The sequence below is a fragment of the Eriocheir sinensis genome, chromosome 17 (assembly GCF_024679095.1).
Source record: "Eriocheir sinensis breed Jianghai 21 chromosome 17, ASM2467909v1, whole genome shotgun sequence".
Lineage (NCBI taxonomy): Eukaryota > Metazoa > Arthropoda > Malacostraca > Decapoda > Varunidae > Eriocheir > Eriocheir sinensis.
This window is the reverse complement of record NC_066525.1, coordinates 6,248,159-6,260,706: the sequence shown is the minus strand read 5'-3', so window position 1 is coordinate 6,260,706 and position 12,548 is coordinate 6,248,159. Positions and strand designations below refer to the sequence as shown.

Below are 12,548 nucleotides of genomic sequence, written 5' to 3'. Positions count from 1 at the left end.
TCTTTACTGTAAACACTCACTCACACACACACACACACACACACACACACACACACACACACACACAGGGGAGCCACAGGTATGATGGGCTGTCATAAAGATGCTCAGGTATTCCTTTGCAGCATCCGTCCCCTCTCGCGCACTATCACTCCATCTCTTTATTCCGGTCATTTCATCTATATTTTCCTCGCGCGCCGTCTCGGGTTACAGCTGCGAACGACTCTTCTATTTGTCCTCTTCTTTATCTCGTCCGTGTTAGCTTCTCGTTTCTTCTGTTCTTATCTCGCTCGTATTAGCTCGTCGTTTGTTGTGGTCTAATCTCGTTCGTCCGGGCTCGCTGCTTTATTATTACATCCCTGTCTTTCTGTCGCTTCGTTTGTCTGTCTGTCTGTCTGTCTCTCTCTCTCTCGCCTCCCGAAGTGTGTGTGTGTGTGTGTGCGTGTGTGTGTGTGGAGTCATTGAGGCGTTGGTCTAACACACACACACACACACACACACACACACACACACACACAATGGTTGCCGCCCCCCCACTTGAGGTCTTTGCTTTCTCGCTAATGAGGGAGGAACGGCGTAGAGGAGGCGTCGGCGGCGAGGGTGGTGACGCGGCTTCTCCTATTAATAACGATGGCGATAATAATAATGGTGATAATGGTAATGATGATAATATTGATATGATTGTTTTTGTTATCATTATTATTTTTTATTGTTATTATTATTACGACGATTTTCAAAGGCAATAGAGAAGATGAACCTGGTTTTATGGATGTTTTATTTTCACTCAAAGGCCATTATTACGATCATTATTACGACCGTTATTACGATCATTATTACGACCTTTATTACGACCATTATTACGACCATTATTACGACCATTATTACGATCATTATTACGACCATTATTACGACCATTTACGACCATTATTACGACCATTACTACGACCATTATTACGATCATTATTACGACCATTATTACGACCATTACGATCATTATTACGACCATTATTACGATCATTATTACGACCTTTATTACGACCATTATTACGACCATTATTACGACTATTATTACGACCATTATTACGACCGTGATTACGACCATTATTACGACCATTATCACGACGATTTTGAAAGGCCATAGAGAAGATGAACCGGGTTTTTATGGATTTTTTTTCACTGAAGATGCATAAGTCGGGGAAAGCTGTCACTACTACCATAAAACAATCCATGGACATCTCAACAACAATATTATGAAAGCCCAAATGTGTAGGCATGTAAAAAAAAGGAAAAGTAGACAGGCAAGAAAGCAAAACATAACTGGATGGGTTTTTTTTTCTTTCTTTAGCAACAACTATGTGGCTGATTTGTCTTTTTGGTCCGTTTTTCAAGGCTTTGTGAGTTGGTTTCATTTCTTATATAACTTTTTACGACTGAGTTTGTAATGCGTCTTAACTCTGTGAAAAAACAACACTTCTAGTCCGTCTCAAAAATGCAAATAAAAAACGCAGACTAACCACTTAACTTCCATTTTCCATTTTCTCTATAGGAGCAATGCATAGCTGGCTTTTTTTGTGTCTTAATGTTTTACCCTTTGGCTGCTTCCTCTGCTGTAAAAAAAAAATACTAATACGATGTGTAAATAATATGGCGCCAGTCTCAGCGGCGCCACGAGGATGCAGGTGAGGCAGGGGCTGTGTGACCTATTCTTGGCGCGGGTCACAGAGAGGGTCACTGTCTCTGGACCAGACCCGCGCCTGGCCTGGGTCTGGTATGCTTATTCAGGCACGCAGAGATGAACGGAGGCTGTGTGGAATGCGATTTAATGGTGTTTGTGCTCAGACAGATGGTGCTGAGGCCTTCAAGGGTTTAGCGTTAGCGAGACTTCATCTCGATTATGCGGTTCATTTATTATTATTATTTTTTACAACAAAGGAGACAGCTCAAGGGCACAAAATAAGGAAACAATAATAAAAAAAAGCCCGCTACCCGCTGCTCCTAAAAAAAAAAAGAATCAAAAGAGGTGGCCGAAAGAGAGGTCAATTTCTTGTCACCTTACTATAGAATGGATATCAGAATGTTAAACTAAGCACAGATGAGGAGGATAAAGATGATTCACGGGTTAAGAAACTTGCCATATGAGGAAAGACTTAAACAATTAAACTTGCATTTCCTATAAAGTCGAAAGGTGCGAGGAGACTTGATCGAGGTTTATAAATGGATGACTTAAACTGATCATTGATATTGATAATGTCCTGATGGTATGAGAGCCGGGTAGAACACGTAGTAATGGTTCTAATCTGGATAAATTCAGATTGAACAAAGACATTGGCAAGAATTGGTTTACCAGCAGTGGTGGATGAATGGAACAGGCTTGGCAGTCATGTTGTGAGTGCCAATACGATAGACATATTCAAAAGAAGATTAAATAAATTCATGAATAGCGATGTTAGGTGGGCCTCTTGCAGACTCCTTGTTCTTATGGGGTTTTTTTATATGATAATGGTTTCGGTTTTAGTTACGTTAGATTACAAGAGGGTATCCTTAAGACAAGACACCTCTCCTCCCGAAATTGACCTCTCTTTTGGGCGCTCATTACTTTTGTCTTTGTGGGAACAGCGATTAGCGGGCTTTTTTTTTTTTTTTTTTTTAAACCTTTTTTTGTTGCCCTTGAGCTGTTTCTTTAGCTGTAAAAAAGAAAAGAAAAAGTGTTTGGAGAAGGGAAGGCGGGTGAGTTAGAAGAGCTGGGGGAGGGGGGGATGATTTGATGGGGGTCATGGGTAGGGGTTGGTAGGGGATTTGTGGCGGTGAAAACATAACATAGAGCAAACATTTTTAAACACATATAACAAAAATCAAGAGAGCGCCTCACTTTGCTGAATAGAAAGTCTCATTCCTGAAGAAGTGTACATACAAAAGTGAATAAGCAAAAAATTAAGTCAGCATATAAATAAGTCTGTAAATAAATTAAAAAATAAATAAGTAAATAAATGAATAGATGAATAAATGAGTATAAATGCAGCACGAACACGCGTGAATGAATAACCTGCATAAACAATGAACAACCCAACTCACTCTTTACTTATTCAAGACTCAAGGGCCATCTTCTGTTGCTCCTCCACCCCCACCCCCCAGCCCCCAACCCCCCCAACCCACCCTCCGTCCCCTCAATCCCTCCTCTCTCTATCCCTCCCTCTTTCTCTCTCCTTCCCCTTCCCCCTCCCACTCTTCCTCCTCCTCTCTCCAGTCCCTCCTCTCTCTCTCTCCCTTTCCCCTTCCCCCTCCCACTCTTCCTCCTCTTCCCTCCAGTCTTCCTCAAAATACCTATCTCTTTCTCTCCTCACCTCTCCATATTTCTCTCTCCGCCTCTAAGTTCCTCCCTTCATTATTCCCTCCACCCTCATCATCCCCTCATCGCCTATCTACGCTTCCTTACTCTTCTTCCTCCTCCTCCTTCTTTCTCTCTTCCCCTCCCCTCCCTCCCCCCTTTCTTCCCCCTAATCAACCAGGCGCGTTCACCTCCGCTGGTCATTAGAATTTCAGTGTTGCCAAATAAATGCAGTTCACGGGGGAAGGTGAGGCTGCTTTCATTAATGGCTGTTGACTCGGGTGGTGGAGAGAGGAGAGAGAAAGGGGGGAGGGTAAGGGGGGGAGGGCGGTAGGGTGGCAGGGGTTCAAGTTTGGCTTTTCTCACCTCTCATTAAACAGCCTGGGATCGATTTCTTTCTTTTATTCATTTTCCTCATCTTTGCTCTCATTTATTCACGGGTTAAGGGGGGTTGGGGGGAGGAGGGGGGCGTGGGGTGAGTGGGGGGGGGAGGGGCAGACAGTGTGAGGGCCGGGCTTGAAGAATGGCGGAGGTTAAATGAGGCAATAAAAAAGTGAGTATTTTCGGCTTGGATTAATGCGCGTAATGATAAGGAAAATAATGATGAAAATAATGATAATAACAACAATTACCTCCACCATCATTAACACCATCATCATTATCATCGTCATCCCTGTTACCCGGAGAGACAAGAAGGAAGGAAGTAAATGAGAGAATGGAAGGAAAAGGAAGAAAAAAAGAAAGAATTACCTGAAAGTCACGAATTACAATCATGTCTCCGCATCTTATTTCTCTTTATCTTTCTTTACAATATTTTTTCTCATATCTTTCTATCTTTAATATCATATACTTTTTTTTCCTCTTATCTTTCAGTCTATTTTATTTTTTTCTTTCCGTATCTTTTTTTCCCTCCTGTCTTTCTATCTTCCTTTTTATCTATTTTTTCTTCGTTTTCGTGTCGTGTTGTTGCTCCCTATCCTATCCACTTTCGTCCCTTCCAACCTATTCATCATCCTATCCCTATCCACTTTGCTACCTACCTATTCACTTTCCTTCGTACCTATCCCCTGCTGCAGCCTGTCCCACTGTCCCTTTCTCGATAGCCACGAATATGGGTGGAGGTCCATGAGTGCAGTTAGATGCGAATTCATTAGATGTGAATTGGTTAAATGCGAGATCTGATTCTACCTGTCCCGCTGTCTCTTTCGCGTTAGATTCGAATATGGGTGGAGGTCTAAATGTTATGTTAGATACAAATTCGTTAGATGTGAACTCGTTATGTGCGAGAGCTTGTTGTACTCTACGCAATGGATGGTTAAGGACGCCTGACATTGAACTCCTTTACCGTCTGAAGCACCTTCCTTCGCTTTCCTCTGTGGACACGCAATGAAATATCGAGATATGTATTTATATATGTATGTATGTATGTGTGTTTATGTATGCATGTGTGTATTCCTAATTCCCACTTCGCAAGCACCCTTAACAGCCCCCTTCAACACCCTAACCTCTCACCCTACACATACACACGCACGCACTCAACAGCCCTCTCTCCTACCCCCCCCCCCCCCCCCCGCACACAAGCATATATTCCCTCTTCACAACGCTGCCAATAAGTTCTTTAGCCAACCCTTCCACCTCGAACACAGTGACTCAGGGCAGGAATTAAGCTGCTGAGAGAGAGAGAGAGAGAGAGAGAAAGGTAAATGAGAGAGGAAGGGAGGGAAAGAGAAAAGCAAGCAGCCTGGAGCAACACAAATCATGCCTTACTCAAATTTTCACACCTTTCCTCCTCCTCCTCCTCCTCCTCCTCCTCCTCCTCCTCCTCCCCCCTTCAATAAACCCGCCATGCTGCAACCCTCCATTCCTCCCTCACCCTCCAATCCTTCCTCACTTAGTCCTCCTCCTCTTCCTCCTCCTCCTTCTCGTCCCCCCCCCCCCTCACACCTACAGTCCTCGATGGCTGAAAAACAAATAGGAATAAAGAAGATTAAAAAATACGTATAAAAAGCTCGGGCGAGGCGGGACGAGTGCAACACAAACACGGGTCTCCTCATTTTCACACCTGGCGCCCCGTGGAGTGGCTCTCACCTCGACGGCTCACCTCAGGCCGCACAGCGCTTATTAAAAGGGAGCGCGGGCCGGCGGGCGGGGGGCGGGCGGCTGGCGCAGGGGGCGGTGGTGTGGCCCAAGGAGATGCTATGAAAAATGGAGCCGATTTCTTAATTAAGCGAAATAAAAGGCAGAATGCTAAATGGAGAGGAGAATAGATGATAATTAGAAGGCGGGGTGAGGAGAGTTCACACTTAGCGCTAACCAGGGCACTCCTACTTCAAAGGGGCGGCGGGCGAGGGGCGGCGAGGGGCGGGGAGCGAGGTGGGGAGGGGTGGGTGGGGGCGTGAGGGTGAGGGCGGGGGGCGGGGTGCTGCAGTGCCGGTAATGAAAGCAAATACGCAGACAGTCAGTTTAGTTCAGTCCCTCCAGAAATGTGTGTGCGTGTGTGTGTGTGTGTGTGTGTGTGTGTGTGTGTGTGTTGCTTCATGACTTGGTGTATGTTCGTGCGTAATATATATATTTATGTATATATATATATATATATATATATATATATATATATATATATATATATATATATATATATATATATATATATATATATATATATATAGGAAAACTCATAATTAGTCTAATTACTGGACATCAAGCCATCCTTTACACGCAGTAATGGGGGTGGCTGTGCTGGTAGTGTTGATAATAATAATAATAATAATAATAATAATAATAATAATAATAATAATAATTTGAAATAATATAATTGTTAGTAATATCGATATTATTACTATTACTACAATTATTATTATTTTTATCATTATTATTATTATTATTATTATTATTATTATTATTATTATTATTATTATTAATATTATTATTAAGCAGCGGACGGCTAGGCGAATAGGTGTGTCTGTGTGTCTCAGATCCGGACATTTTTCTTCAGTTTCCATCGCGGAGAGCAAGTGTTTGCCGCGGAGATCACAAACACGCCCACGCTGCGGACACCGTAAGGCAGGATGGCCGGCGTGTGTGTGATCACCCGCGGTTTGGTCTCCTGGATGGAAATTGATAAAAAATGTCACGAGTAGAGACACACACACCTCCCCGCCTGACTGTCTGCTGGCTTATGAAAATTATTATTATTATTATTATTATTATTATTATTATTATTATTATTATTATTACTATTATTATCATTATATTATTGTTATTATTAATACTATTTTTATTATTATTATCATCATTATTATTATAAGGAGGACGAAGAGGAAGAGGAGGGTTGTAGCATGGCGGTTTTCCTGAGGGGGAGGAGGAGGAGGAGGAGCAAGAGGAGGAGGAGGAGGAGGAAAGGTGTGAAAGTTTGAGTATGGCATGATTTGTGTTGCTCCGGGCTGCTTGCTTTTCTCTCTCCCTCCCCTGCTCCCTCATTTACCCCTCTCTCTCTCTCTCTCTCTCTCTCTCTCTCTCTCTCTCTCTCTCTCTCTCTCTCTCTCTCTCTCTCTCTCTCTCTCTCTCTCTCTCTCTCTCTCTCTCTCTCTCTCTCTCTCTCTCTCTCTCTCTCTCTCTCTCTCTCTCCCCCCCCCCCCCTCGTGTGTACCTTCCCATTGGCGTTCACTAATAAGCACTAATAAACACGTCAACCCTCTCCCCCCTCCCCCTCTCTCTCCTCCCCTTCCTCCCCCCCCTCCCCTCCCCTTCCCTCCTCTCCCCTCCCCTCCCCTCCTCCTCCCCTTCCGTCTTTCCTTCCCCTCCTTTACCTTCATTTCCCTACTCTCCCCTCCCCTCCCTTCCCTTCCTTTCCTCTTTCATCCAACCACTCTCTTCTTTTCTCCCCTCCTCTCCCCTCTTCTTCCTTCCCTCCTCTTTCCTCCCCTCCCGTCCCTTCTCTCTCCTTCCCTCGTTCCCTCCACTCCCTTCTCTTCCCCTTCCCTTCCTCTTCCCTCCAAATACTGCCCTTCTTCTCCACCTCTTACCCATTCTTTCCCCTCCCCTCCAGTGCCCTCCCTCCCCTCTCCGTCCACTTCCTTTCCCTTTTCCCCTACCTCCTCCCCCATTCCCTCTCCCTCCTCCTTACAGATGATGTACAAGCCACATTAGCATAAGAAGAATTGCCTTGAGGGAGAGACGTTTCCCTTGAGGAGGAGGAGGAGGAGGAGGAAGAGGAGGAGGGGGAGGAGGAGGAGGAGGTGTTACAGTACTTGCCTCAAATCCTTCAACGCAGCTTCTTCATCATCATTGGGGTTGTGAGGAAGGGGAGGGAAGGGGTAGGAAAGGGGAGGGATTGGTGACTCTTCCCCTCCTCCATTCCTTCCTCACTTTTCGATTATCATTTCTTCTTAATATTTTTATTCCTCCTCTTAGTCCTCCACGCATTCGTCTCTCTCCTTCCTCTTCTTCCTCTTCCTCTTTCTCTCCCTCTCTCTCTTCTTCTCTCTCCTTCCTTGTTTACGTTAAGACAATTTTAGCAAGAATAAGTTAGCTACAAAATCATGAACCTAACAGAGGCTTAGTGTGTTTTTAAGATTATGCTAAACTAGATTATGATTCTTTTTATATTTTTAGTGATGTGTTAAAAATAGCCTACTCTCTCTCTCTCTCTCTCTCTCTCTCTCTCTCTCTCTCTCTCTCTCTCTCTCTCTCTCTCTCTCTCTCTCTCTCTCTCTCTCTCTCTCTCTCTCTCTCTCTCTCTCTCTCTCTCTCTCTCTCTCTCTCTCTCTCTCTCTCTCTCTCCTCCTCCTCCTCCTCCCCGTTTCTGTGTTTACCGTTTCAGCATTTATCGTGTTTCCTCTCTGTTCCTTCCTTCCTTTCATCCATTCTCTCTCAACGTTTATGATAATTCGTCTCTTTCGTCTCGTCATTCCTATAATTCTTTGGCCTTTTCTTTGCCCTCCCGTGTTTCCTTCTCCTCGTCCTCGCCCTCGTCGTCCTCGTCCTCTTCGTCGTCGTTCTCCGCGATTCTTACCGACCGCCTCTGTTCCCGGACCCTGTAATCGCATTAGCATGGCCTGTGTGCAACCAGAAGGGGTGGAAGGGAGGGGAGGAGGAGGAGGAGGGAGGGCGCAGGGTGGAAGGGGTTCTGATTCCATGGAAAAGGATACGAAAGCGGCGACACAGGCTTGTCCCGCATCCTCCAATGGGTTTCGATCCCCCTCCCTTCCTTTCCTTACCCACCCCTAAACACACCCACCTCTATACCCTTTCCCCCTCCTCCCCCTCACTCCCCACCCCCCACTGCCAAGCCCCCCTGCACCTATTCACAGTAAAAGGTGCGTAGACTCCCAATCCTGTTTGTTATAAGGCCCCGCAGTGCTCAATCCCATTTGTTCTGCCTGCTTAGGTTCCGACGTCTATATTAGGCCGGGGGCGACGGAGGGGGGTGGAGGGGGGGCGGGGAGACATGGTGGGCTGGGTATTTTGTTCACTTTTCCGGTATGTGTGTGTGTGTGTGTGTGTGTGTGTGTGTGTGTGTGTGTGTGTTATAGCGTACATACACACGCACACACAACGATTAGCATGTTGTGTGTAAGGCCTTCTGTTCCTCCCCCTCCCCTTCCCTTCTCTCCCCCTTTTCCTCCCCTCCCTCTCCTCCCCTTCCTTCCTCCCCTTCCTCACAGCCATTCATTTCCCTTTGTTCTCTCATTCCTTCGTCCTTCCATTCCTTTACGTTAGTCTCATTCCACTTCATTCCTCCCATTTCTTCTCCTCCTCCTCCTCCTCCTCCTTCATTCCTTTCTCATTTTCCTTCTTATTCATTCTCTTCTCCCTCTTTCTCCTGTTCTTCATCACTCATGGATTTTGGGTTAACCATATATTCTTCTTCCTTCTCCTTCTCCTCTTCCTCTTCCTCCTCTTTCTGATAATTTTCTTCTTCATATTCCTCTTCCTTCCCTTCCTTTTCTTCTACTCCTCTTTATCATCCTGTGTGTTTCTTTTCATCTACCTCTTTACCTTAATTTTCTTCCTCCTCCTCCTCATCATCATCATCATCATCATCGTCTTAGTCCTCCTCTTTCCTCCTTGTATTCCAGTAACATCATTCTTTTTCTCCTCTTCATCTTCATTCTCCTCTTCCTCGTCCTCATCAAACTCCTCCTTTTCTTCCTCTAACTCTTCATCTTCATCCTCTTCCTCCTCCTCGTCCTCCTCTGTCTTAGCGTCTTCCTCCTCGTCCTCCTTCTTCTTAGCGTCCTCCTCCTCCTCCTCCTCCTCCTCTTCCTCATCGTCGTCTTCTTTTCCTCCTCTAACTCTTCATCTTCATCATCCTCCTCCTCGTCCTCCTCTGTCTTGGCGTCCTTCTCGTCCTCCTCGTCCTCCTCTTCCTCATCGTCGTCCTCGTCTTCCTCCTTCTCTTCCTCCTCTTTCCTCTTCGGTATCCTAGTAACATACGTCTTCACCCCCACCCCTTTCCCCTTTCCTTCTCTTCCCTCTCCTTTCCTCCATCCCTCCCCTTCCTTCTCTCCTCTTCCAGTGTAACAAATGCGAACCTTAAAGAAGAAGAAGGAGGAAAGGGAGAGAAGGGAAGGGGGGAATGATGGAGGTATTTGCTGAGGGGGGAAGAGGGAGGAAGAGGGGGATAAAAGGGAGGGGGTTGGGGGTTAGGGGGGGAGGGGGGAATTGAATGTGTCCAAACAGAGGTAAAGTTTCAAGGGATAACGATATACGCATTCCACTTCATTGACCTCATAGACTCCACAACACAGAGACTCATACCTAACCCCCCCCTCCCCCCCTCTCCCCCCTCTCCCTCCCCCCTCTCCCACCCCAGCTTTATTCTTTCCACCTTTTCTCTGCTCTTTCTCTCTCTCTCTCTCCCTCCCTCTCTCACTCCCTCTCTCTCTCTCGCTCCCTCTCCCTCTAAATGATTTGCTTTGCCCCCTCATAACCCGCTTAAATCTGAATGAGAGAGAGAGAGAGAGAGAGAGAGAGAGAGAGAGAGAGAGAGAGAGACCGTCATAGAATCTACCACAAAAAAATAAGTAAATAGAAAATGGTGCATCATGCAGTAATAAATCTCTCTCTCTCTCTCTCTCTCTCTCTCTCTCTCTCTCTCTCTCTCTCTCTCTCTCTCTCTCTCTCTCTCTCTCTCTCTCTCTCTATTTACTTATATCAGACTCGTATACTCTCTCTCTCTCTCTCTCTCTCTCTCTCTCTCTCTCTCTCTCTCTCTCTCTCTCTCTCTCTCTCTCTCTCTCTCTCTCTCTCTCTTTTACATTTTTTTTTCAATTTTTTCATATATTTACATTTTTACGTATATAATATTTTATCTACCCTATTTTTTTGCTTATTTTTGTATTTTTTTCGTATTTTCTTTGCATTCTTACATTTTATTATATTTACTTTATATTATACCATCATTTTTATTTTCGTTTTTATTAGTATACATTCTTTTTTTCACTACGCCATTCTTCACCTCTTCCACTACGTCATCCTCCTTCTCCTTCCTTCCACAGGGCATGAGCGTGAAAGGAGGTGAAAACAACCCTCCTACAAGCGTTCCAGTCCTCTCCGCTAAGGTAAGTCAGCTACACCGAATTTTGCTGTACAGTTCTTGCACGCCTTCCTTCCTCTACCATCTTCAAAGGGACAGGAATCGAAGTAGTCCTTGTATAATTTTTTCTCTTTCTTCTTTTTTCTTTATTCGTGTCCTATTCTTTATTGATTTCTATGTTCGTTTGGTTTTTTTTTTTTTTTTTTACATTGTGCGCCAGTGCTGGGTCCTTTCTTCCAGTCCTGATCCTGGATTCTGGGCTTCATTCCGGTAGTCATTGAGGGTCCCTTATGCGTTCGTGGCACTTCTGGTGCCACGAGTATAGCGGCGCCATCTTGCATTGATGCATGCTGCCCTCCCCAGGCTCATCTGATCCTAGAATCTAGAGTCCTTCTGTGGTCCATGGTTCTCTTCTTCACTCATGTTTTAGTTAAGCCACTCGGCGGCGGCTGAAAAAAATCAGCTTGGTGGTGGCACAGGGGATTGAACTTGCGTCCTCTCCTCCTGAACGCTACCGACTTGACGACTCAGCCACCGCCTCCCCGATGGATGATATAACACATTTTTTGATTGCTTGAGGTTTGGGAAGATAATATGTGTATGTAATTTGTCTGTATGCTTTCAAATATCAGTCAGCTGTTCTTCTATCGATGTTCTTGTTTGGCGCGACTTTGCTGTGTCAATTCGGTGATATCATAAGTACGATAGGAGTGAAATTGGGCGAAATCAGAACGGCATAGGTGCTGTAGAAATGCTCATCGTGGCCGGCTGCTTCAGAGTATAGTTTGACTGAGCACAGCAGAAGACTTTGGAACACACGTATCCGGACACCTCTCCTCCCGAAATTGACCTTTACCTTTACAGCAGAGGAGAGTGCAAGGGCGTAAAAATAAATAAGAAAACAATAATGAAAAAAAAAGCCCGCTACTTACTGCTCCTGAATAGAGTAGAGTGGCCATACAGATAAATCAATTTCGTGAGGAGATACTTAGGAGCAATGAGTAGCGGGCTTTTTTTCTCATTATTGTTTCCTTTTTATTGCCCTTGAACTGTTTCCTCAAATGTAAAATAACAAATACGTGATCGAACGGTAGGATCAAACAACAGGATCGAACACCTTCATGCTGCCCAGGTGTTGCCCAGTGTGGCGGAGGGTCGTATTTTAAAACATTTCGTCGCCCAAGTTCACATATTTGACAAGGCTTTCGTAGGAGCTGTAGGTCTTTCCAGGGGTAGTTTTATGACCCTGGTGGTAGTTTGACCCTTCCTCTGTGCCATGAACCGTAAAATACACTCATGAAAAACAGATTGATCCCCTCTTTGACCTTTAGAAATAGTTGATGTGAGAAGCGATGGAGTCTTAAAATACGGCTCTCAACTTCCACGCGGATCACCGGCTCTCCCTGGCGCTGTTTCGAGGCGTTGCTGTCTACTCCCCCGGTGCAGCTGAGCCTCAAATCCATGTAATCACCCTGACATAGTGTTCGCGGCCACCTAGCTCCTTTGTCCGCCTGACCTCCCCTGAGTGGCCAGTCGCTGCTTTTGTGTCTTTTACAGCAAACCTTCTATACTTTCTTCCTTGCTGTGGTCTGGAAACTGGTCTGTTGTTAGTTGTTATCTCCATGGTGTATTATCGCTGTCTCTGTCTGTTTCTCTTTCTATCTGTCTATCTGTATTTCTGTCTTTTAT

General features: G+C 45.1%; 1 protein-coding gene across 4 annotated transcripts in view; it reads left to right on the top strand.

Annotated features, from left to right (window-relative positions):
• The window catches only part of LOC126999862 (glutamate receptor ionotropic, delta-2-like), a 370,968-nt gene that overhangs the window by 20,097 nt on the left and 338,323 nt on the right, over positions 1 to 12,548 (top strand). For all 4 annotated transcript variants that reach the window (XR_007753644.1, XR_007753643.1, XR_007753642.1 and 1 more), the window contains exon 3: positions 10,822 to 10,884. The gene's annotated coding sequence lies outside the window, so the exon portion shown is untranslated. The remainder of the gene's footprint in view (positions 1 to 10,821; positions 10,885 to 12,548) is intronic.